Source organism: Sminthopsis crassicaudata, chromosome 1 (genome assembly GCF_048593235.1).
Source record: "Sminthopsis crassicaudata isolate SCR6 chromosome 1, ASM4859323v1, whole genome shotgun sequence".
In the NCBI taxonomy this organism is placed as follows: Eukaryota; Metazoa; Chordata; class Mammalia; order Dasyuromorphia; family Dasyuridae; genus Sminthopsis; species Sminthopsis crassicaudata.
The window spans coordinates 62,038,676-62,064,901 of record NC_133617.1 but is presented as its reverse complement, the minus strand read 5'-3'; the positions used below and the strand labels follow the sequence as shown (position 1 = coordinate 62,064,901).

Below are 26,226 nucleotides of genomic sequence, written 5' to 3'. Positions count from 1 at the left end.
TTTATTTAAAAACATTTTTCTGAGTCTCTGCTACAAATCCCTGTTTGTATGATGTCTGAGTCACTTCTTCAGATATTTTATGTTTTGAATTTTTAACATTTTCTTGTCTTCAAAAGTTTTAAAAATTATTATGAAGATATTTTTCAGTCTTGATTTTTACTGTAATATTTCTTGTCTAATGGAGCCATTAGCAGCTGTTTTAAATTTGTGGTCCCCCCCCTTGGGTAAGGTTTTGTACCTTTTATGCTAAGCTATGTTGTTATTATTTTTAATTTTTGATAGTTTCAGCAAGTACATTTTGTCAGCATGAATAGATTAAAATGGATATATTGGTTTACACACCCAAAGAAAATACTTTTGAAAATTTAAGTGTAAGAATGAAAGAACATTTCACAGAATGATATTTGCCATACTTTATATATTGGCTGTTCACAACATCATTCAACCTCCTTTTTCAGAAGTGCCTTAACAACATCAGCCCAAACCCCCTTTGATAGTCTGAAGTCCACTGAAATTTCATCCATTTCTACAGTTTATTTTGAAAGTCAATCTATTGTTTTGTATTTATTTGTTGATATTGTAGCCTGATTCTTCTTCCAGTGATAGCCTAGTTTTTCAAAAGTTTGCTTCAGACAATGATGGCACTTGTCAGCTTCCATTTTGGTAAAAAACCATGTCATGCTCTTAAGTAAATGCTGCTGGAGCGAATGTGAAGAGCCTGGCATGCCAAGTAACTGTTCTGCAGCATGTGATTGAGGCATCCAACTTAGAAGAAAGAGATAATGAGTTCCACCACTACCTAGCATTTCCAATCCCTCTGTTTTTGTCCGCTTGCATTTTTGATTTCCTTCACAGGTTAATTGTACACTGTTTCAAAGTCTGAACTGGAACTTCCCTCTACATCTACCCTTCTCTCTTCGTGCTCCATCCCCCCTTTACATGCGTACATATAAGATATTTATAAAAGTTAGATCACTCTCTTCTGATCTTGAGACTTCTTGTATTGGTGTACTGCCTCTCCTTTTTCCAGAAAGGTCTGTAGAGTCAATTTTTCTCTAGATCTTTTTGTTTCTTTGTGCCAACCTGAACTGGCAATTCACTGTTTGTTTTTTCTTTTTTTTTTTCCCTTGGAATTCCTGATAAGGATTCAGTCTAGTGAATTTTCTAGCTTTGTTTGTAGGAGTTAAGTGGTGGGAATCATCTGTACTTATTCCTGCTACTCTGCCATTTTGGCTCCACTTATTCTATGACCTTTTATACCCCATTTTGAGTCCATTTAAAGCATTGTGTCACATGAGTATGAAATGCTAGTTGAAATCAAGTGTCTGCCATATTGTATGCCAATTTTCCCAACAGGTTTTTACCAAAGAGGGGTTGGAGTCTTTGGATTTATTTAAAACTATGTTTTTATATTCAGTTGCTTCTGGTTCTTGTGTACCTAATCTGTTACACTTTGCAGTTTTTTGTTTTTTTTTTAATCCAGTATTAGATGTTACAATGAGTATTGCTTTGTTAGTAATTTTGAGATTTGGTTTTATTAGGTCCCCTTTCTTCCCACCTTTTTTTTTTTTTTTTCCATTATTTCTTTTTCTAATCTTGACTTTTTCTTCCAGATTAATTTCATTATTTTTTTAATCTATGATGTAATTTGCTAGCATTATCATTTTTATTATATTGGCATAGTTCAATTGAAAAATTACTATATTTCTAATTGTTTAAACCTGACTTTTTCTATAAAAAATGTTTTGTAGATGTATTCATATAACTTTTTGTATGTCTTGTTATTTGAGCACTCAAATGTCCTTAATTTTTTAAAAATACTTTTATTTTGCTTTTAAGAATTGGCAAATAAAATGGATATGTCAAGCATATGAGTTTAATCTCTAGCTTTCAAAGCTTCCCTACTTGCCTGTGCTATTTTCCTTTTTTCTAAGCTTCTTTTTATTATTTTTTTCTTTTCTCTGCACGTAAAAAAATTCCTTAGTACCCTTCTTCCTCCTTATAACTACTCCTTGACCATTAATTTCCATGGTAATGAAAAACAAAGCTCTTTGGTTCCTGTAGATTTGTAATAGAAAGTACCATGCATCCAGAGAAAGAACTATATAGACTGAATGTGGATCACAGCATAATATTTTCACTTTTTTGTTGTTGTGGTGGTGGCGGTGGTGGTATTTGCTTGTTTTTATTTTCTCCTAGTTTTTTTCCCTTTTTGATCTGATTTTTCTTGCATAGCATGATGAGTATAGTATGGAAATGTATTTAGAAGAATTGAATATTTGGCCTTTATTGGATTGCTTTCTGTTGGAGGGAAGGGGAGGAGAAAAATTCGTTAACACAGACTTTTGCAAAAGTGAATGTTGGAAACTATCTTTGTATCTATTTGGAAAAATTAAAAGCTATTAAAAAAGAAAAAGAAAGCCCTTGTTTAAAAAAAAACAAAAACAATAACCAAACATGCATAGCGAAGAAAAAAAATTTCCATGTTGTGTCTAAAAATGTTGTATGTCATGCATCACTTTTCTGTCAAGAGATGAGTGGCATGCTCCTTCATTATCAGTTTTCTAGATTCATCTTTGCCTTTAATGAGTATTTTTGAGGCTTTCAAAGTTCTTTTTCTTTATAATGTAATTGCTTTTGTTTAAATTGTTCTTCTACAGGTCTTCACAGGTTTCTCTCAAACTATCCATGTCAATTTTTTATGGTGCAATAATATTCCATGACATCCATAAAAAAATGTTTTTAGCTGTTTCTTTATAGTTGATCACCTTGTTAATTTCCACTCCTTTAGTACTGGTAAGTCAACCATTTTCAAGTGTCTACTGTGTGCCAGGCACTAATAAATTCTGGGGATATAAAGAAAGATAAAAGATAGTTCCTGTTAGCAAGGAGCTCACAATTTACAAGAGCTGCTATAAATAACTTTTTACACATGAAAACTCTTACTCTTTCTTTGGTGTCCTTTCAGGAAGGGACTAGCTAACTAAAGCATTAGTATGTTAAATGTTTATAATGTAACAGGTACTGTGCTAGCACACAGTACATGAAATTTTACAGTCATATCCAAAATTTAAAAAAGGTTCTGCTCTCAAGGAGCTTATATTCTAATTTTGGAAGAGAAGACAAAAAATGGAGCCAAAAAAAAGGGCAAGGTACGAAAGCAGTCTGGAAAAATAGGAGCTGTGCCAAGTAAAAGATGAACATAATGGTGAAACGTAATTCTCCAATAACGTTTTTAAAGAATTCACCAATTGAGGGAAGATGCAACAAAGGTGAAGATTACCAGAAAAGTTCTTTAAGTTGAGGTAGAAAATAGTCTAACAAATCAGGAACTGAGCCTCTCACAATTTATTGACTTTTGAAGCATTGTTTAAAACTATTGGTCATAATGAGTAGACCATTCCACCAGCAATGTTTTAGTATATCTGTTTTCCCTCTACTGGCCAGCCATCATTATTTCCTTTTTGGTGATGTTTTCAGTCTAATGGGTTGAGATACAGAGCCTCAGTCTCTTTAATTTGCATTTCTTTAAATATTAATGATTTGGAGAGTTTTCTTGTTTGCTGATAGTTTGGATCTCTTCCTTTGAAAGCTACCTATTACATGTTTGGACAGTTTGTGTTCAGGAATGGGTCTCAATATTGAATGAATTCCTAAATTATTTTGGATATGAGCTTTATCTGAGAAACTTGCTGAAAAGATTTTTTCCTAGTTAACCATTTATATGCCTTTTAATATTAATTGCATTGGTTTTGTGCAAAAGCTTTTAGACTTTATCATTAAAATATTATGTCTTAATAATTTCACTTGTTTCATCACAAACTCTGCTTTTAATAAATCTAAAAGGTAATTTTTTCCTTGCTCTTATAATTTATTTGTGATGTCATCCTTTATGTGTCAGAGTTGTCTCAATTTGGAGTTTGTCTTGATGTATGGCACAGAATGTTGGACTATACTAATTTGTCCCACATTGCTTTCTACTTTTCCTTACAATTTTTGTAACGTGTGAATTCTTACCCCAGTAGCTGGAGTCTTTAGGTTTATCTCATAAATTTACTTGTTATTCCAATTCTTGGCCACTTTAGCCAACAGCTAAAGTTGTTGTTTATGCTTGCCATCTCGTTTAATTCCTCTGTCTCTTAGTTCTTTGCCAGATCATATTAGTCTTACACTGGTCCTCTCTCCTCCCTCCCCCAGCCCTTTTTTTTTTTTTTTTTTTTTTTTACATTCTTTGGTGAACTAGTTTAATCCTACTCTGTGCTCTTAATTCAATTTTCTTAACCTGTCTTCTCTTGACAAAGCTCAGTCATGGATTATTTCCAGCATTTGTTGCTGAGGTATATGTATTTTATTTTACAAATTGTAAAGTTCTCTTTTAATGTTAGTTGCTTCTACTTAATCTGCTGAATGGAGTTGGAGAATATAAGAACTGTAGCTGACTAGGCTCATAACAAATTTATGTTACATAATATCACATGGGCTCTTACTGCAGCAAAGCAGTCTTTTTATACTTAGTTAATAGATTCACCATACCACTCACCACAATGCCTTTTCCATACCTTTTCATCCATCCTCAGACTTTGCATTTCTCTTCCTCTCTTTACCCTCACAGCTGGTTTTGGTTTGTATTTCACTGAAACAAATGAGGCAGTGAACTTCCTCTTCTCTCTTCATCTCACATAATTCAGATGCACTCCCTAGTGAAGCAGACATTATTCTTCCCCAGGCAAAACCCTCTATGTATTCAAGTATATATTATTTTTCATTCTCCGGTAGATTGCTGCTTCTCTCATTCCTCTTCTCTCACTAATTTTTAATTTCTTTCTTTTACTGGTTACTTCTCCACTACCTACAAACATGCCCCATGTTTCCCTCATCTTCTAAAAACCATTCATTCTATTAGTCTTATTAACCCCATACTCTTCTCTCTGTTTCATTATTATAGTAATGGCTTGCTTTTGGTTCAATTTAGATACTATTTACTATATTAAGAAATATTTTACTTGTTCCTGTGCTTTTTAACAATATATGTATATTTTATTTTGAATGTAGTAATTACCAAAAAAGGACATTTACACATACAAGGAAAGATTATATATAAAAACATGAATGAATATCTATTGCATGCTATTGCTTTTTAGAATGATGACTGTGGTAGTCTTTCTTACTTCCTGTTGGTTTTTGGCTGAATTCTTACTTCTGAGGTGGAAGATATGGTAGTTTCTGTTGTTGTTATTTTCTTTCTTTCTTTCTTTTGTTTTTTAAGAGTGGTGTTTCTTCCCCCTTCTCTTTCTTTCCCTTTTCTTCCCTTCCCCCCAGAGTTCTGAGGGACCTAGATTGTTTGCCTCTATTCAGGCATCACCTCACTATGTAGTATAGATTGTGGTTCCTTCATAAATTGTTCTTCTGGTTCTATATTTCATTCTGTATCAATTCATGTAAGTCTTCCTATGTTTTTCTGAAACTCTTCTTTTATCATTTTTAGTGGCACAAAAGTATTCCATTAATGCATATATTATGAGTTGTTTGGCTAGTTCTGTATTTTTCGGTATTCTTAACATAAAGCCAGAAGTGCTGTTTTTTTTGTCAATATTCTACATTCATTGATATTATTGAGTTTTTTTATTGTTTGTGTAATCATTATAGTTTTTTTTTTCTTTAATATTGGACCAATCTGGTATAAAGCTAGTCTTTGTCTTACTCTATCTTATTGTAGTATTTGCTAAATTTTACTTAATATTTTCTGAATGTTGCTTTATGGGTTTTGGTTTTGGTATTTTCTCTTTTTCTCATGTTTTCTGTCTTTGGCCTTTCTCTCTAGCTTCACAGTTCCCTTGACTTTTCTGGTACAATCCATTTGACAGAGCATTGTTGATTTTTATTATTCTGTACAGCTGAATTTAATGGAGATGCTTACTTTTGGCTTTATTAGTTTTCATCTAGATTCTGGTTCTTCCTTTTCCCCTCTCCCCTCGCAATCCTTCTTTGTACTAAATTATTTTTAAAGAGCTGGGTTTCTCAACATTTTTTTTTACCTTGTCATCAGATTACCTTGGCAACTCTGGGTCTAGATAGTGGTTAGTCAAGGATAGTCATATATTCTTGTAGTGAGCTGTTGTCTCTAGAAGCTGCTGGATCGCTCTCTGGGAAGAGATCTGCTGTGTCTTCTACTCAAATCTCTCCGACAGATTCTTCTTCCTGTAATGAACCGTTGTCTCCAGGCAGTTGCTGTTAACTCTTGTCCAAAGAAGTGACTTTTCTTCCTGCAGAGAGCCCTGTCAAGCCTGATGCAATTCAGAGTCTTTCTCTTGAATCCTTGCTCTGAATCTCCTCCAGCTCTTATCCTTCTCCAGGCCGATCTGCTCTCTGCGCCCAGTGCTGTCTCTTTTTATCCTCCCAGAGAATGGGCGTGGGATAATGCAAGGGCTTCTGGGAAGAACCACCCCAGCCAATGAGCTTGCCCCCTCTATCAAGTCAACCTGAGTTCTCACCTTGTAATTGTCCAGAAAACCTGAATTCTCACCTTGTCACCATCCAGACAACCTCAGTTCTCACCTAGTAATCCCAACATATTCTTACCTAAATCATAACATTAAACTTCAGTTTTCTTATCTGTAAATTGGTGGTATTAGATTAGTTGATTTTTGAGATTGACATGTGGGATAAGTCATAATGCATTTAGGTGGATTCAGAACTATTTGAATGACTGTATTAAATATCATCATTTAGTTTGTCATCTTGAAGAGAGTGCCCCAGGGATGATTTGTTTTTTCCCTATCCAAAAAAGGAGAGTTAACACCGATTTCTACATCAGGAGTCAAAAAAATCTTGAGTTAGAATTGATGGACTAAGTCTAATAAGTTGAAATTTAATAGTTAAATGGAAAATCCTGATTTCAAAAAATAAAATAAGTCTTGTAAGTGTATGATGGGAGGAGGTATACTCAGACAAATAGGAGTTTTCAAGAAGAGATTAGATTGCTTTCTTGGGTCTTTTTTGGAGATAATTCCTAATGTCCCTTGCTCTCAATCCTTAAATTCATGAATTTTTGTTTCTGTATTCTCTTACTATATATAATTTTTATAATTAACCACTTTTTACTCTCTAAATCATATGACTAGAAGGAAGTTTAATTTGTAAGAATTGATTTCTATTATGTCTGCTGTCTTAATAAAGACAGGTTTTTCAAGTAGACACTAATTGAGAAAGTACCAGTTTAAATAGAATGAATGATAATGAGTGGAGTTACAATTTCTTTTACATACCAATGTCTAAGTAACTAACTATTCCTATGCTATAATCATAAATAGAGGTTATTTTGGGGTATACACTTTTTTAAGACTCTTTAGGGATCTTGACTGGCTTGGGTCACCACTGTGGTATTTCGTTGAAAACTAGTAGGCACCTTTACCAATAATTATACTGCCTGTGCTGATTGCTCCTATTTATTTTAGAATGAGAATTTTATAACATTGTTTGATTTAGGCTCTTAAAATTTTTTAGCAGAAAGAAACTTTTCACCATCTAATCCAATACATCTCATTTTCAGATGAAGAAACTGAGCTATAGTATACCTATTATTAAGGTAGGCTGGAGATCAGGTTGGTTGCTTTAAAGCTTATCTTATAGGATAGAATGCAGCTCTGCTAAATTTTACAAACTTTCTACCTGACTCCCCTTTTATTTTTTTTATTTTGCCTTTCTTGTTACCTCCAGCATATAGGACAATGCTTGGCACTTAGTAGGTATTTGATAAATGCTTATTGCTTTTAAGGAACATGAGGATTAGAGAAAGAATTTTCCCTTAAAAATTGATTTTTAGTGTGAGAATAAAATAAATTGAAATAAATCAACATTAGATTGAAGAATATAATAGAAAGAATACTGGATTTAGAAGAACCATAGGACCATGTATCTAGAGCTGGAAGAGACTCCATCGGCCACTGAGTTTATCTCTATCATTTTTACAGAGGAGGAAACTGAGACTTAGGTAATTTGTGAATTGCTTAAGACCATTCAGTACTATCAGAAACTCTGACTCCTGTCTGACTGTGCAGTAGTTCCTTAACTATAAGCCACATTATGTTTCTATGGAACCAATTATTTAATGGTGTCAAGTAGACTATTGCTTTTTAATACGTGTTAATATCTGCAGTTTGGAGTTCATGTGGTTCATTCTGTAGTTTTAAGAAAACAGGGGCAAATTAGGCAAGTGAACAGTAGATTGATGAGAATGATGTTTTCTTACTCTAAATTCAGTACAAAAAGAGACCTGTTTTTTCCAATATAGTCAGTATAGTGTTTTGTTTCCTTGACTTTGGTAATTGTTGGTTCAAGGGCGATTAAAAGGAGAGATTCAGTTGGGGAGTGGAGAGAAGATTAATGGGTAGTTGTAAGAATGGGGGTGGGAGGAGAAGAAAAATACATCAAGAAAATACTTGAAAATAATATAATATGGAAGGAAATTCAAAAAGGGCGATTTTACTATCATGGTAAATTTAATAATATACTTTAAAATATACTTTAAAAACTTCATAATGAAAGTTCACAGTTTATTAATTGTTTATTTAGAGAACAATAACATTCCATTACATTCATATACCATAATACTTTATTTAGCCATTCCCCAACTGATGGACAGCCATTCATTTTGTAGCTCCTTGTCATAACAAAAAGGGCTGCTATGAACATTTTGCACTTGTGGATCCTTCTCCATCTTTTATAATCTCTTTGAGATACAAACCCAGTATACACACTGCTGTATCAAAGAGTATGCACAGTTTGATAATTCTTTAGGTTTACTTCCAAATTGTTCTCCAGAATGGTTGGATCACTTCACAATTCCACCAACAATGCATTAGTGTTCTGGTTTTCATTTATCCAACATTTATCATTATCTTTTTTTGTCTTGTTAATTAATCTGCGAGGTGTGAAATGGCACATCAAAGTTTTCTTAAATTTTTATTTCTCTAATCAATAGTGGGATTTAGAGCATTTTTTAAATATGAGTAGAAATGACTAATTTCTTCATCTGAAAATTGTCTATTCTTATCTTTTGGCCATTTATCAATTAGGGAATGGTTTATATTCTTATAAATTTGAGCCACTTCTCTTGATATTGTAGAAATGGGGCCTTTATTTCAAACACTGCATTCCTAATAAAATTTCCCAGCTTTCTGTTTCCTTCTAATCTTGGCTGCATTGGTTTTGTTTATACAAAACCTTTTTAATTTAATGTAATCAAAGTTGTCCATTTTTCATTTCATAATGTTCTCTAGTTTTTTGGCCATAAATTTCTTTCTTCTCTACAGATCTGAGAGGTAAACTGTCTTGTTCCCCTAATCTACTTATAATATCATCCTTTATGTCTAAATGATGAACCTATTTTGACCTTACCTGGGTGTTAGATGTTGGTCATTATAATGTTTGGGCCAGCTCTCTGGAGGGTCTCAGGATGGGCCTTGGCCTTTAGGTGGAGAAGTGATGAAGGCAGGAGAGCCACCACTAGACTGGTCAAAGATGGAGTCCCAAATCTTCTCTGGGTCTGTTTTTGAGACTCTTTTGCGTCTGTGGCTGAGAGTCTTCTGTGTCTCCTCTTTCTCAGCCCTTAAATACCTCAGTATTTAATTACTACAGCACACTGAACATGAGCCAACTATAGCCATTATATCACCATATTATACTAAATATATGCTTAACTAGAGAATCATTATCTCATGAATCATGATAAATAAATGCTTAACTATAAGAACCCTGCTGTCAGTATCTTAAGTATACCTTTTCAGAGTTCCAGCCCTCTATAATCAATGCCTAGTTTCTGCTAGGCAGATTTTCTAGTTTTCTTAGCTATACTAGGAGCTACTTTCTGCTACTTTCTAATTTTCCTAGCAATTTTTGTCAAATAGTGAGTTCTTATCCCAGAAGGTGGAGTTTTTGAATTTATCAAATACTCGATTACTATAGTCATTGATCATTGTGTCTTATGAACCTAATCTTGTCTCTCTTGTCTCCCTCTTTCCCTCCTCTTCCTGAGGTAGTTGGAGTTAAGTGACTTGCCCAGGGTCACACAGCTAGGAAACCTTAAGTGTTTGACATCAGATTTAAACTCAGGTCCTCCTGACTTCAGTGCTAGTGCTCTATCCACTATCCCTGCCTACCTGCTCCCCAAAGCCACTGTCCCTTGCTTTGTATAGTCAAACAGAGTAAATTCCCTTTGTACTCAAGTTACTCACACATTGTATTTATCAGACTTGCTAAATCTTTCCAAGTTGTTTGTCTTCATAGAATTGCTTTTATTGTGTAAATTATTCTGGTTCTCAACTTTCATAATCCATATAAATCTCCTTAGATTTGTCTGAAACTTTCCCCTTCAATCATTTCTTATGGTATAGTAGTATTTTCTCACATGTATGTAACAACTTAATAATTTCCCAGTTGATGTTCCAGTTTGCTTTTCAGAATGCCTAGATGAGTTCATATTTCCACCAAGAATGTTTTAATATTCTTATTTCCCCACAGTATTTATTTTGTTTTATTTTTTTGTCAGCTTAGTCTGTTGGACAGATCAGTCTGATAGGTGAGATGGTACCTTGGAGTTGCTTAAATTTCCATTTCTGTAATTATTGGTGAACTGGAACATTTTTTCCTTATGGCTATTGATTATTTGGACCTTCATCAGAGAAACTTGCTGCAAAGATTTACCCTCTCTGTAGCTGCATTGCACAATCAAAATTGTTCATTTTACTTCCTGTGAGCTTTTCTCTCTTGTGCGATGATGAATTTTCCTCAATCCTTAGATCCAAGTTTCTTCCATGTTTCTCTACTTTTTTTATAATGTCATCCGTTATCACAAATCATTTCTGTAGTAGCAAAAAATTGCTAATGAAGTGAGTGTGTATCATTATTTAGTGTTAATGACTTAAACTAGTAGTGATACAGCAACATAATACAGTGTTACTATTCTGTAAAAAAAGGTCACCAAGAAGACTTAACAAAATATGGGAAAACTTATATTGAACTGATGCACATTGATATAAGCACAAAGAAGGATACGATATACACAATAACTACAATAAAAATATGAAAAAATGGAACTGAATAGTTTGTGTTTATAATGATCAATCTTGGCTCTAGAATTAATTGAACCTTGCCTCTTTTTTTTTGCATAGGTTGGGAACCATAGATAAATAATAATATATACCATAGATATATAACATTACATATTTTCATACTCAGTTGAAATATTTGTTTTTTGTTTTTTTTTGTCAGCCAGTCCATCATATATATATCTACTGTGTGAAAGCACTTAATAAGTTGCAAGTTGAGGTAGAAGGGAGGTATTTAGTGGGAAATGAAGTGACTACCTCTCCTTCTATAGAATTCAACCTAATTTAATAAACAGGCCAGTTAATTAAAACGAATTAAAACAAGCCATCACGTTGATCATGCATGACAACATGTCTCTTTTTATATCTGTAGACCACCACTCCTCTGCTGTGGGAGAGGAATGTTTGATTCTTCAGTTTTTTAAAATCTGGGTTGGTTCCAGTATTGATCAAAGTTCTGTTTTTTTTTTAATGTTGTCCTTTACAGTGTGGTCATTACATAAATTGTTTCTTTGGTTTTGCTTAATTTTTCTACATCATTTTTTCATCAATCAACAAGCAATTTATCTCAATAAACCTGTTATATGTGCCAAGCATTTTTAGGTAGTTTTTAATTGATTTCTCTTTAAATTCCATTCCTTGTAGTGAAAAGAATTAAAGAAACTAGAATGTATAGATATGTTAATAGATATGATACTGACATCCCTAAAAATGAAAGTATTGAAGGTAAATTAATTGCATACCAAGTTTGGCAAAGAAGTATGTCAGAGTAGGGAAGTGGCCAGATTATTAGTGAATATTAAGGCAAAGATTGTGAGGGAGCAAAATAGTCAGAAGGTATGAACGGTAATGAAGGGTTATTGGCTAGTTTAAGTAACTTTTTTTTTTTACAGAAGGGCCATCCTAGAAGCACTTCACCTAACTGAGATGATTGATAGAGAAATACAAAGTGCATCTTTTTAACCAGAAGGTTCCTTATTGCTAGCCTTCTCTCCCTAAAGATTTGAATCTCCTAATTATTAACAAGAGATCCTGATACTTACTCATTCATTTATTATGGATTGACAAATTGCTTGCTTTCACATCATTTATCTAAAGAATTTAGTATTTTCAGAATATTTTTGCAAACTTTTCCTTCAGTTAAATTAATCAAGTGTTAAAGTGGCCTGATGGACATTAGAGAAACACAGATGTTTGCTTATTTTTAAAAAGCTCAGTAGTATTTCATTTTTCTAATTACATGTAAAGATAGTTTTTTTCTTTCTTTTTTCTTTTTAAATGTATAAGACTTTTTTTTTTTTTTTTTTTTCAAAACACATGCATGGATAGTTTTTCAACTACTCCAAATTTTTTCCTCCTTCTCCCTATCCCCTTCCCCAGACAGCAAGTAATTCAATAGATGCTAAACATGTTAAATTATATATTAAATGCAATATATGTATACATATTTATACAATTATCTTGCTGCACAAGAAAAATCAGATCAAAAAGGGAAAAGAATGAGAGAAAACAAAATGCAAGAAAACAACAAAAAAAGTGAAAATGCTATGTTGTGGTCCACACCCAATTCCCACAGTCCTTTCTCTGGGTGCAGATGGCTTTAAAGATAATTTTCAACATTCTTTTTTATAAGATTCTTTATTTCTATTTTTTCTCTTTCCTTTCTTTTCTTAGCTCCTCCCTCCCCAAGACAGCAAGCAATTTGATATAGATATAGATTATGCATGTATTATCATTTTAAACATATTCTTATATTAGTTATGGTAACACAAATGTTTTGATAATAACTTTTCTCCCAATGGTCTTTACCTTACCTTACCCCCCTTATAGGGTGAGAATAAGGAACGATATATAGATAACTGCAATGCAGGATTATACATAAGCTATTAGAAAGATACAAAACAAAATTTTTAAACATTTACCCATATATCCCATTTAGAAATTGTTTATACTTTATCCCTATTTTCTGAATTCTAGTATAATTGTAGTAGTGTAATACTGCAAAGTTGGCTTGTTTATTTCATTGCAAATAAATGCAACTCTGAGCTATTATTGGTGGCTAAATGGTACTGATATAATTTTAACCAAATCAAACTAGAGGTACCTTTATTAATTCTTCTCTTCCCTCCAAATCTTTAAGGGGGATCGTCAGAAAGTTTGCAGTTGACAAAACATGCCTAATGCTAGAATCTGTTTCGTAAGGATAATATTGCCCATTTTCACAGGTTTTATGACTGTTTCTGAAACCCAATCTTATAACTAGCCATGTTGGGACCAAGCTCTCCATGATCAGTTCTTGGTCTTTTTTTTTTTTTATGAGTAACAAATTGTTGAAATGAATTGTGAAAAAATTAAGAATCTTCCCTTAAATCCCATTTCTTACTCTATAACCTAGATTTTTGAAAATATAATTCTAGGAGTTTAATTTATGTAATAATTTATTTAATTTCCTAAATAATAATTTAGGAAAAAATGTAACTTGGGTATAATAATCATTGAATTTTTTTTTTTTTTTTTTTTTTTTTTTAATGAATGTTAATTTGTAAGTTCCTGGAAGTTGTTTCATTTCCCACAGAGGGTATTCTAAACCTTCTCTCTTCTCTCCTCAGGCTTCCTCCTATATATCATCCCTACACTGTAGTTAGCTGAAGATCTCATCTAACTCCTTACTTTGCTAAGAAAATTGAGGTTTTCTTCCTTGAGCTCTATTCATGATATTATCTTCCACATTCTATTCCTTTCTTCTACTCTGCATTTCTTGCTTTGACCAACTCCCTAGTATTTGTCTTTGATCCTGTCCATAATTCTTTGTCTTGTCTCCTTTTTTTAATTGCTTTATTTTTGTTTTATTTTATTTATTTATTATATATAATATAATATATTATATATTATATTTATTCTCCCTTCCCTCGATTTAAAAGGGAGAAAAATCATTGAAACAAGTATTCATAATTAAGCAAACATATGCCATGTATATTTCATTCTCTTTAAACTGAGCAGCATAGTCTAAACCACTGCTTTAGAGTTATGACTAGTCATTGCATTGGTAAAAGTTCTTAAGAGTATCAGTCTTGTTTGTCTTTGGTTCTACTTAATTAACTCCTTAGTTCACATAAATCTTCTCTGGTGTTTCTGAGCCTGTCCTTTTGGTCAATTCTTATGTTAAAATAATATTCCATTATATCTGCATACTTTATTTAGCTATTTCTCGATTGATAAGTGCTTTCTAATTTTCCAAATCTCACCATTTCCACCTCTATGGGTGTAAGCTTCTCTTTTACTCTGTAGGATATTGGTGGCAGACTCAAATAGAAACAGATCTTTGGCAGGTTGCATATTGACTTAGAAAACACATTCATATTCATATTTGTGTGTGTGTGTGTGTGTGTGTGAGTTTGTTAAGCATTTTCTGATAATACTTTATTCTGTTTCAAGAGTCTTGATACAGCAAGTTTGACTTTGCTGTTCTAGGACACCACTTTCTTCCAGTTACCAAGACCTGTCATCAAGGTGACATCTTTGATTTGTCATTCTCATTCCACATACCCATTCCTTTGTAGAAGTTTGTTTTTTCAAAAGATCTGTCATGTACAACCTCTTCTTGATGAGGTTTAGAATTAAGGTAACCAAATGAAACTAGGTTTAATTGAGGTCTAGTGGCAGGTTCGGGGCACAGGGAGTCTAAACAGAGCTCCCCTGCAACCCCTTTGGATTTGGTGCAAGGATACAGAGATAAATGAGATCTAGTGGAGGTGCAGAGTCCCCTGTAAAGGAATTTACAGACTGAAAACCTAGATTGAAAAAGGAGGTTTATTATAGGGTTTGAAAGTAAAGTTAAAAGTCTGCAAGGGTCCTGGCTAGCTCCTCTGAAGGGCTCAGAATAAGTCCTTGTCAGTATAAGCAAAAGTCCTTGCCCCACATTGTGGACGCCAAAATGTAAAGTTCTTGAAAATGTAAAGATCCGGAATTGTCGTCTCTAAGTTATCCTTCCAGGCCGCCGTCTCAACTCACTCTCCCAGCCAAACTCTTCTTCCTCCAGAGTAGACTAACTCCTTGCTCAATGTTGTCTTCTTTTATCCTCCCAGAGAATAGGCGTGTGAGAACTCAAGGACTTGTGGGAAAATTACTTCAACCAATGAACTTGCTCCTTTTAAAGGTTGTGTAAACTCCTTTTCATATGTAAACTCCTCCTCAGAAGTTCAAAGGGATAAACTCCCTTTAAAGGCCTGAACCAAAGGTGTGAACTAGAGAATTGTTAAGTACGGATTTAGCACTTAGTAAGAACCTAGCTAAAGTCTAGTTAGTAACAGGTCTAGGTAGAGATAAAAGGGCACCAGAAATAGGATTCCAGTGGACTGAGATCCTTGGCAGCCAGGCATAAGGCTGCCATGTTAGAAACTTCTTTCTGAAAGAGAGCTCCAGTTTGGCTCTTTTATAAGGAGAGATTTAGCTAAAGGGGCCTTTGGGTGGTGTCCCAATTTAGCTCATATCTGGTGGGGGCTGGGACAGGGCCAGATCTCCTATTAGAATTCAAAAGGGTGCTTTTGACAGGATTTGTGAATCTAAGGTCCTAGCTTCTTGAATTGATAATGCATCAGCTAGGAGGGGCTCCTTCCCCTAGATTAAACTGAGTATTTAAGAAATATGGGAGCTAGAGGTAAGAATACAGTGAATTTCAGATGAGTGGGTGGTTAGTGCAATACCATTGGAACTGGAGATAGAATGCTATATGTGAAAGAAATAAATCCTGTTTGGCTGGGCAAAGAACCTAAGGGGGAAAGTAATATCTAGCAAGGTTGTAAAGACAGCCTGGGGCCAGATTGGATAGAACTTTAAAAGCTAAATAGAGTAGTTTATATTTTTCTTTATTTGCAGAAGGAAGCTTTTGGAGTTAAGTTGGTTGGTTGGTTAAGGGACTTCACATAGTCATACCTACATTTAAAGAAAATTACTTTGGTAGTAAATGTAGGATAGACTGAAATACAGAGAAACTTGATCGAGAGAGACCACTTTAGGAGGTTGTTGCAGTAATATAGGTGAAAAGGGCCTGAACTGAGGAGGCACTCTTTTTAAGTGGGAAGAATGGGTCAGATGTGGCAAGTGTTGTGAGATAAAAACAGTAAAGTTTAGTGATTGATTTTATATGTGAGATGAGAGAGAATGAGTCCTAGGATAATACCAAGATTACAAAGCTGGGAAACTAAATGGATGTTAGTGCTTGAGAAGGGGAAGTTTGGAAGTTGGGAGTGTTAAAATAGAAAGAAGATGTTTTCAGTTTTTATTGACTTAAGAGGTCCTTGTTGTAAAGGGCAGAACTCTGGAACAATATACTTGATCACTGAAACCAAGTCCTGTCTGACTCCAGAAAGCTAGTCAGGACCCAAGTGAAGGAGACTGTGAAGAAAATAGTAAGAATTTGGATTTTATCCCTGGATATTCTTGGGGTGATTACTCTGCTGAAACAAAGGCTGATCCCAAGACCTACAGAAAGTTAACCAGAACATTACACCGTGGGACATGTAATTTGAAATATTAGGTAAGCAATGTGTAATGTGAGACAACAGAATGCTGGATATAGTGATTTGGTGGTCACATACATGAGAATCAATTAGTGAATAACATTTATTAAGTCTCCTCTTTGTACCAGGCACAGTGCAGAGGGGTTGAAAGAAAGATAAAAATTTTCCTGCTGTCATGAAACTAACAATTTAATGAAGAGAACATGAAAACAACCATGTACCAACAATTTGATAAATTGAAGTAAATATGAGGGGAAAGGAACTAAAATTAAGGAGGAGTTAGAAAGGCTTCTTGCTGAAGGTAAGATTTTTTAACTGAGATTTGAAGATTTAAAAGATGAGAAAGTAAAAGAGTTTGAGAGATGGGACCAGCTAGTGGGAGTTTGGGAGATGGAATCATATATGAGGGTAAGAAGGAGGCCGATGTCAATAGATCATGAAATCTGAGACATTAATACTATGTAAAAAGACTGGAAAAGGAGGCAGATTATGAAGGCCTTTAAAATTCAAACAGGAAGTTTTATATTTTATTCTGGACGTAATAGAAAGCCACTTAAGTTTATTAAATAGAGTGATGACATATTTATACCCGTGCTTAAGAAAGATCAGTGTAGCAGCTGAATGGAAGATGGGACTATGGAGGGAAAAGACTGGAGGCAGCAGAAGGCTATTGCAGTAGTCTAGACTTAAGGTAAGAAAAGATTCCAGGCTAGTGGCAGTGTCAGATGAGAAAAGGGAGTGGGGAGGATCTGCAAGAGATGCTGCAAAGGTAGAAATGATAGTATTTGGCAATTGATTAGATAATGGAGTTGAAAATAAGTTGACAATAACACTTTGGTTGAGAGCCTAGGTGATTGAGAAGATGGTGGTACTCTTAATAGTAATAGGGAAGGTAGAAAGAGGAAAAACTTTTAGAGGAAAAGATCAATTTAGTTTTGGACATACTGATTTTAAGTTGTTGAAGGAACATCCATTTTGAGATGCCCAGTATGTAAGTTGGAGGTGAAAAATTGAGGTTTGGAAAGAATTTTTGAGTTCATAGGAATTGATGAGATGTCCAAGTAAAATTATATAGAGGGAGAAAAGAACTAAGACAAAGCTTTTGGAAACATCTATAGTTAGCAGGCATGAACTTGGATAAAGTTAGAGCAAAGATTGGAAAAGGAGCAGTCAGAAAATCAAGATAGTAGAGTAAAAAGCTCATCAAAATCTAGAGAGAAAAGATTTTCAAGGAGGAGGTGATTGACAGTATCAGGCTGCAGAGAGGTCACAAAGGATGAAAGTTGAGAAAATGCTATTAGAAGTGACAAATAAATCATTGGTAACTCTGGAGAAAGCATTGTTTGCTGCAGAAAGTAAAGAATGAGAGCAAAGGCAGAGTGGAGACACCATTAGTAAAATAGTCTTCTCAAGGCATATGACCATGGTATCTGAGGAAGTAACAGCAAATATATAGAGAGAGAAGATAACCTAAGATCAAACTTTGGGGAACAATCAAAGCCTGAGATGTGATTTGGACAGTGAGCCAGCAAAAGATATGATTAGGAGGTTGACAGTCTTTTCCTTTCCTGACTGTTTATATTTAACTAATAACTTGGATATATTTCTATTTATTCTGTATGCACACTTTTACCCATTAGCATGTTGTAAACTCCTTGTGAGTAATGATTTTGATCATTGCTGTTTGTATCCTATTGCCTAGCATAAGTGGCTGACTAAATATTTAAGAGGTTGGTTAAACTTTAGAGACTTGAGAACATCTAATTTAACCCCATTTATTACAGATGAGAAGCTTAAGACCAAGAATTTAAATATGTCTTTTAATACAAAGAGCACTGTATTAGAAGACCTCTGTCCCAGTTTAGCACTGCTATTGATTCTTTATGTGAGTTCTTGCAAATTATTTCACCTGTCTTGGCATTCACTTTTGTCAAGTGAATGTGATGCTTCTTCATTCATAATGAATCAAAAATTATTAATTACTATGATTGCTAGGTGATTCAATGGATAGAGTGGTAGATTGGAAGTCAGGAAGATATGAGTTCAAATGTAACATCATACCTTTACTACCTGTGTAAGTGTACCTGGGCAAGTCACTTAAACTTAGTTTCCAGTTTCTTCATCTGTACAATGGGGGTGATAATGGTATCTAACTCTTTGAGTGATTCTGAGCATAAAGTGAGATACCTGTAAAAGCATTCTGCAAATCTTCAAGCACTGTATAAATGCTGTTATTATTATTAGCTATTATTATGTAGTGGACTCTAGGGATACCAAGCAAAACATTTTGTGCTCTCTAGGGAGTTTTCCCAATAAACATTCTCCCTACCTCCCCCTTGTAAGAAAGCAGAATAGTTGAAAAAACAACTGCCAGATACCCATTTGTGATTATATAAAACACTGGACTTCCATAGATACCACCTCCCCATCCATGAAAGGGAGGTTTGATTATTATCTATTCTCTAGAACCTTTATGGGACTTGGTTTTCTCCTGTGTAAAGTAAGTGGTAAGGAGAGGTTTGTTTAGATATTCTTTACAGATAATTGCTAATTCCTTTCAGTTACAATTCCTGTGATCAAGTGAATTGCCTAAGATTACTCTGCTAGAAAATAAGAGATTGAAATTCAAAAGTATTTAGAAACCAAATCCTTTGCTATTTTCACTATATCATACTGCTTTTCCAAAGGTACTGCAAAGTCTCCTGTTATTAATATAATGACCAGAAGTCCGTGATTGTGTTCTTCCACTTCTCATTCTCTTTCCCCCCTTGCTATCTGACAAGTCCAAGGAAGCAGAAAGAAATGTAAAGTTTCCATTGAAATTCAATGTAGAAACTAATTAAACTAATTAAGAGTTTTACTCCTTTTAAGCACTTATAACTAGTATTAGCAAGTATTTGAGTACTAAGTAGCCTAAGGTTGTGATTTATTCTGCCTAAACTGGTAAATGCATTTCTGACTGAGGGAGTACAGAACACAAAGGGTTAATGACTGCCATTTTGTTATGTAACACCCTTAATGGACATATCTCTGAATGCCACCAAAATGGCAGTTCTTAACTCTTTATAAGACACTGTGTCTCAGAAGCAAGGAAACATAGCTTAGAAATATGCTGTTAAGTAGATGACAAACCAAGCGGTGTGCTTGTGAACATTTTACTGAAGCAGTCCACTGTCTGCCAACCATTCTTTCATGTCATTTTTCCTGAGAGAAAAAAGTTGAGCCAGTCTTTTTCCTGTTAATTTTTCTGATAAATTCAGCTTAATTTTTGTGTCACAGGACATTTCTTTGGGAATTGGGAGAGGATTACCTTTAGAGTGTGAAAGCTGAAGTGCACATATTTAGACTTCAAGCTTCCCAATATATACAACCATAATATAATAGGCTGCTTTCAAAAGTATCTGGAAGAAGTTGGGATATAATTTTCTAAGTCTTTCTTCCTAGGTAGATTCTTTGGAAAGGTTCAGTTCTTAGTCCTATAATGTGCTTTGTGTGGAATAGTTGGTAGTTCCCAAATGCCTTTTTAGAAAACAAAATAAAACCAGATGGAAAAATAAATTTGTGATCAATTTGGGTGCTAAGAATATTAGCCAGGAGTGACAGCATAACATCTGGGTATTCTATAACTTTTAGCCTAATATAATTAGGACCTAGCAGTTACAATAGTCATTGCAACATAAGAACTCTAACTTAGAATATTACATCTTTAGTGATACTTGCCGAATGAGATTTATGTGTATATATCTTCCCTTTTTAAGATATTTAAGCTTTCAAGAGAGACCATGTTTAAGAGAAAATTAGTTCAGAGTTGTGAGTAAATTTTTCCTTTGTAAATTTAATTGTATTTATATAGGACGAGGATAATGTAGTAATTTTTTGATTGCTGTTACCTATATATTAGGATGAATGATTTGGATCTACTTTGGTATCAGTTATAATAATTGGGGGACATTGTTTTACTTGAGTCTGAGTTTCTTCATAAGTAAAATGGGGATTATAGGATTTAGACTTTAGAGATCATAATCTTATGCCTTTATTTCACATTATAAATAACCAAGCCCAAAGCAGTTTATGATATGACCCAGATTTATAAAGCACCTGTTATTCATTAGGCTTGGTGCTATGCTCAGTGCTAAGGATAATAATGACAATTATAAAATGATCCCTACTCTCAAGGAACTTAAGTTCTGACAGGGGAAAAAAAGAAGTACATAAAAGTAGATGCAGATTAAATATAAAGAGAACAACTCCAAAGTAGTCCCAAACAGTTAGAGAGGGAAACCACTAATAAGTAGAGGAATTGGAAATGTTTCTGATAGAAGGTAGCGGGGATTGGGTTTCCTCTGATGGAAGGTGAAGAGGAAGCATATCCTCAGTCCTTGCATAGGCATTGGAACATGGGTAAAATGTCCTGAATGAAAGGCATCAGGTAGGCTAAGGGGGAGTATTATATTATTAATCTAGAAAAGTAAATTGGAGCCATATTTTGAAGGGTAGTAAATAACAAATGGAATTTATGTTTTGTCCTAAAGGCAATAGGGAGGTTCAGGAGATTATAGGGTTTATTCATCAAGGGGATGACTTGGCTATATTTGTACCTTTGTAATAGCACTTTGGTTGCTATGTGGAAGTTGGATGAAAGAGTCTTACCTCATGGGATTATTAGGAAAATCTTATGATATAATTGATGTGCAAGTATTAAAATGCAAAGCAACCAGAATAAATAGTTAATAGTCATGGTAATTATAGGAAATGACTCATAGAAAAATGTGATTCTCATGTAAATATACATGTTCCATCATATAGCATCTTGATTTTACTTTTAAAAACTGGCTATCATAAGTAGATGTCTTATATAGCTTATATTCTTTTTCAAAATTTGGTTTACTACATAGGAAAAGCATTAAAAGATATGGACGATTTTTCTTTTTTCTTTCTTTTTTTTTTTTCTTTTCTAAGGCTGGGGTTAAGTGACTTGCCCAGGGTCACACAGCTAGGAAGTGTCTGAGACCAGATTTGAACTTGGGTCCTCCTGAATTCAAGGCTGGTGCTTTATCCACTGCGCCACTTAGCTGCCCCAATTTTTCTTTTCTTTTCTTTTCTTTTTTTAAATCATTAATTTCCTCTAAATCATGACTATGCCCTCTTTTAAAAGTAGGTATAGGCATTACCAATAAAATCCAACAGCAAGAGATACAAAGAGAAATTCCATTCAAAATAACTGTCAATAGTATAAAATATTTGGGAATCTATCTACCAAAGGAAAATCAGGAATTATCTGAGCAAAATTACAAAACACTTGCCACAAAAATAAAGTCAGATTTAAATAATTGGAAAAATATTAAGTGCTCTTGGATAGGCTGAGCGAATATAATAAAGATGACAATACTCCCTAAACTAATCTATTTATTTAGTGCTATACCAATCAGACTCCCAAGAAACTATTTTAATGACCTAGAAAAAATAACAACAAAATTCATATAGAAGAACAAAAGGTCTAGAATTTCAAGGGTATTAATGAAAAAAAATGAAATGAAGGTGGCCTAGTTGTACCTGATCTAAAACTATATTATAAAGCAGCAGTCACAAAACCATTTGGTATTGGCTAAGAAATAGGTTGATCAGTGGAATAGGTTAGGTTCACAGGACAAGATAGTGAATAAATATAGCAATCTAGTGTTTGACAAACCCAAAGATCCCAACTTTTGGGTTAAGAATTCATTATTTGACAAAAACTGCTGGGAAAACTGGAAATTAATATGGCAGAAACTAGGCATGGACCCACACTTAACACCACATACTAAGATAAGATCAAAATGGGTCCATGATTTAGGCATAAAGAGCGAGATCACAAATAAGTTAGAGGAACATAGGATAGTTTACCTCTCAGACTTGTGGAGGAGGAAGGAATTTGTGACCAAAGGAGAAGTAGAGATCATTATTGATCACAAAATAGAAAATTTTGATTACATCAAATTAAAAAGCTTTTGTACAAACAGATTAGAAGGGAAGTAACAAATTGGGAAAACATTTTTGCAGTTAAAGGTTCTGATAAAGGCCTCATCTCCAAAATATACAGAGAATTGACTCGAATTTATAAGAAATCAAGCCATTCTCCAATTGATGATAAATGGTCAAAGGATATGAAGGGACAATTTTCAGATGATGAAATTGAAACTATTTCCACTCATATGAAAGAGTGTTCCAAATCACTATTGATCAGAGAAATGCAAATTAAGACAACTCTGAGATACCACTACATACCTGTCAGATTGGCTAAGATGAGAGGGAAAAATAATGATGAATGTTGGAGGGGCTGTGGGAAAACTGGGACACTGATGCATTGTTGGTGGAGTTGTGAAAGAATCCAACCATTCTGGAGAGCAATCTGGAATTATGCCCAAAAAGTTATCAAACTGTGCATACCCTTTGATCCAGCAGTGCTACTACTGGGCTTATATCCCAAAGAAATACTAAAGAAGGGAAAGGGACCTGTATGTGCCAAAATGTTTGTGGCAGCTCTTTTTGTAGTGGCTAGAAACTGGAAAATGAATGGATGCCCATCAATTGGAGAATAGTTGGGTAAATTATGGTATATGGATGTTAAGGAATATTATTGTTCTGTAAGAAATGACCAACAGGATGAATACAGAGAGGTTTGGAGAGACTTACATGAACTGATGCTGAGTGAAATGAGCAGAACTAGGAGATCATTATATACTTCAACAACAATACTATATGAGGATGTATTCTGATGGAAGTGGATATCTTCAACATAGAGAAGAGCTAATACCATTTGAATTGATCAATGATGGATAGAATCAGCTATACCCAGAGAAGAAACACTGGGAAATGAGTATAAACTGTTAGCATTTTTTGTTTTTCTCCCCAGGTTATTTTTACCTTCTGAATCCAATTCTTCCTTTGCAACAACAGCAACAACAACAGAATTCGGTTCTGCACATATATATTGTACCTAGGATATACTATAACATATTTAATATGTATGGAAATGCCTGCCATCTAGGGGAGGGGATGGAGGGAAGGAGGGGAAAATTTGGAACAGAAGGGAGTACAAGGGATAATGTTGTAAAAAATTACCTATGCATATGTACTGTCAAAAAATGCTATAATTATAAAATTAATTTTAAAAAATACAAAAAAAAAGATTTTGGGTTCAAATTGACACCTTTTCTTAATTGAAAAAAATTACATATGCTTTTCATGTTTTAATATTAACATTTCTTTTCATAGCTATAAATGTTAATGACATTTCCATAGCCCCTTGTGAAGTAGATAAGGTAGTATATGTCTTATTACCATTTTATTGTTGAGGAATTTAAACTTCAAAGAAGTGATTCCTTAAAATTCTTCCCTAGATTAATTCTTATTTCTCTGTCCGCATATGTGCATGTTTGTGTTTGTATATGTGTGTGTTTATTTTCCTCAGCCCATAGCATGATACCTGTCATATAATAAGCACTTCATTAAATGATTGTTGATTGATGGATTTATCCATGAACTCGTATCTAGTAAATGTTAGAGCTAGGTCTGAATCAAAGGTTTTCTGACTTTGGATCTAGTATCCTTTCAGTTTCTTAATTACTTTCTGAATTAGTTTTTTTTTTTTTTTTTTTTTTTTTTTTTTTTTAACAAGGTCTATCTTAGTCCTTTTGTTCTAAGAGAAGTTTCCTACATTTAAGATGCAGGTTAAATAGCTTTTTTTTTAGCTTTGAAAAGAGGTAAGAGGGGAGGCAGCATGTTGCCATATTCCTGCTGATACCTAAATCAGATCACTAGCTATTTACAAAAGATTTTCAAAAGATGCTCTTTTGAGGATAATGGAGTTTTAAAGCTGTCTGACTAGGCTAAAATAAAATTCAGTTCAATATCAACAAATATTTATTGAGTACCTGTTATATGGGAAACTCTGTGCGTAGACAGTAGATAATACAAAGACAAAACAGCCAAACCAGGTTCTCTTCTTAAGGTAGTTTTCTTGGTAAGCTTATACAAAGGGAGGGAGAGATAGAGACAGAGAGAAACAGGAAGTATTGGAAAAGACTTTGTGTAGGAGCTGGTACCTGAGCTGGGATTGTGTTAATCCAAGGAATTTTATACATTGAAAGTGAGGGGAAGCAGTGGCAGCTGGGATAAGTATGGGGGTGCATATCAGATATATTGGTTAATTTATATAAGAATGAGGTTACCACAAATGAACCATTTTTGTAAAGTAAAAGCTTTATTAAGTACTTCTGTGCTTGTTTTCAAGTCATTATTTTGGTATCTTTGATTTTAAAAAATGTCTCCCAGTTATTTGCCTTCTCTCCCTCTCTCCCCCCCCCCCAAATTACATGAGGGGAGGGTTCCATGTAATGTAAGAATAGTTAAATAAAACATTTTTTTAATTAAATTTTGTTTTTATATCTTTAGACACTTAGATTTATGGACAGTCAGTAAGATATATCCTAATATGTCAACAGAGTTCAAAATACATAATTGCTTATATTTGAGACTATTTTAAAAAAATTTTTCTTTAGTACTTTAAAATATAAACAGCAACACTGGATAGTACATTTGTTTGGACTTAAAAGATGTTTCTAGAGTTGGCTAGGCAGCATCTCTCTTTTTCTTGCTACCTGGCAGACAGGGAATATAAAGTATACTCATTCCAGCATTCCATCCAACATTGGGCCTTTTGTTTTTTGATTTGACAAAATTATGTTTTAACTCCACAATTTGGTTTCTGTCAGTGATGAGGTGAAAACATTTTAATGTCAGTTTAAATTGAAATAGATAATATACTCATTCCCTTCTGTATATCTCTGTGTTTTACAGTTTTTTGAATTCTATAGTTCCCTCTCCCCATCAATCAAGAACCAAAATGCATATAAAAAATATTTAGTTAGAAAAGATTCTAAATTTGTTAGTTAAAATTTTAAATTATTGCTATTGATGAATTTTGTAGGTTAGTTGGAAGAGAAAATGATGCTACCCTCTGAGTTGGAAAAGATTGTAGAGGTCATCTACTACCTCTCCTAACTTTAAAGGAAAGCCTTTCTCCTCCAAGTCCTTTGTAATTCTGAGCCTCTCCATGAGAAATGTTCATCTTTCACCTTCTTAAAGATCTCACTATTTCCCAGTGCATCCTATTCTATTGTTGAGTAGTCTTATTATGAAATTCAGCTTTTTTCTCCTTTCCATTCTTCAAATAGTCATTTAGCAAAAATTTATTAAGTACTTACTTTGTATTAGGTAATCTGGTAAGTATTCAGGATACAAGTAAAGTAAAAATTAGTTTCTGCCTTCAAATAGTTCACTTTCTAATAGGAAAGACAACATGGAGATAATTAAGTAGATACAAGATAGAGATAACATCTAGTCTTCTGGAGGCCTAATATCATGTTCCTTCTGATGGTGCATTGTTTTTTGAATCTACACATAATCTAGCCTTTTAATGTCCTTCCAAAACGATGGTGTTCAGAAATGAATAAGGAGTAATATGATATGACGAGAGTAGGGTCTGTAGGGATCATAGGGTGAACATGATAAAGTGAAACTGCAAAGAAGGAGCAAGTGAAACAACAGACAAGATTCCTATT

At 33.9% G+C, this 26,226-nt stretch overlaps 1 protein-coding gene across 7 annotated transcripts in view; it reads left to right on the top strand.

Annotated features, from left to right (window-relative positions):
• Positions 1-26,226, top strand: part of GATAD2A (GATA zinc finger domain containing 2A) — a 198,795-nt gene that overhangs the window by 79,470 nt on the left and 93,099 nt on the right. The gene's annotated exons all lie outside the window — the stretch shown is intronic.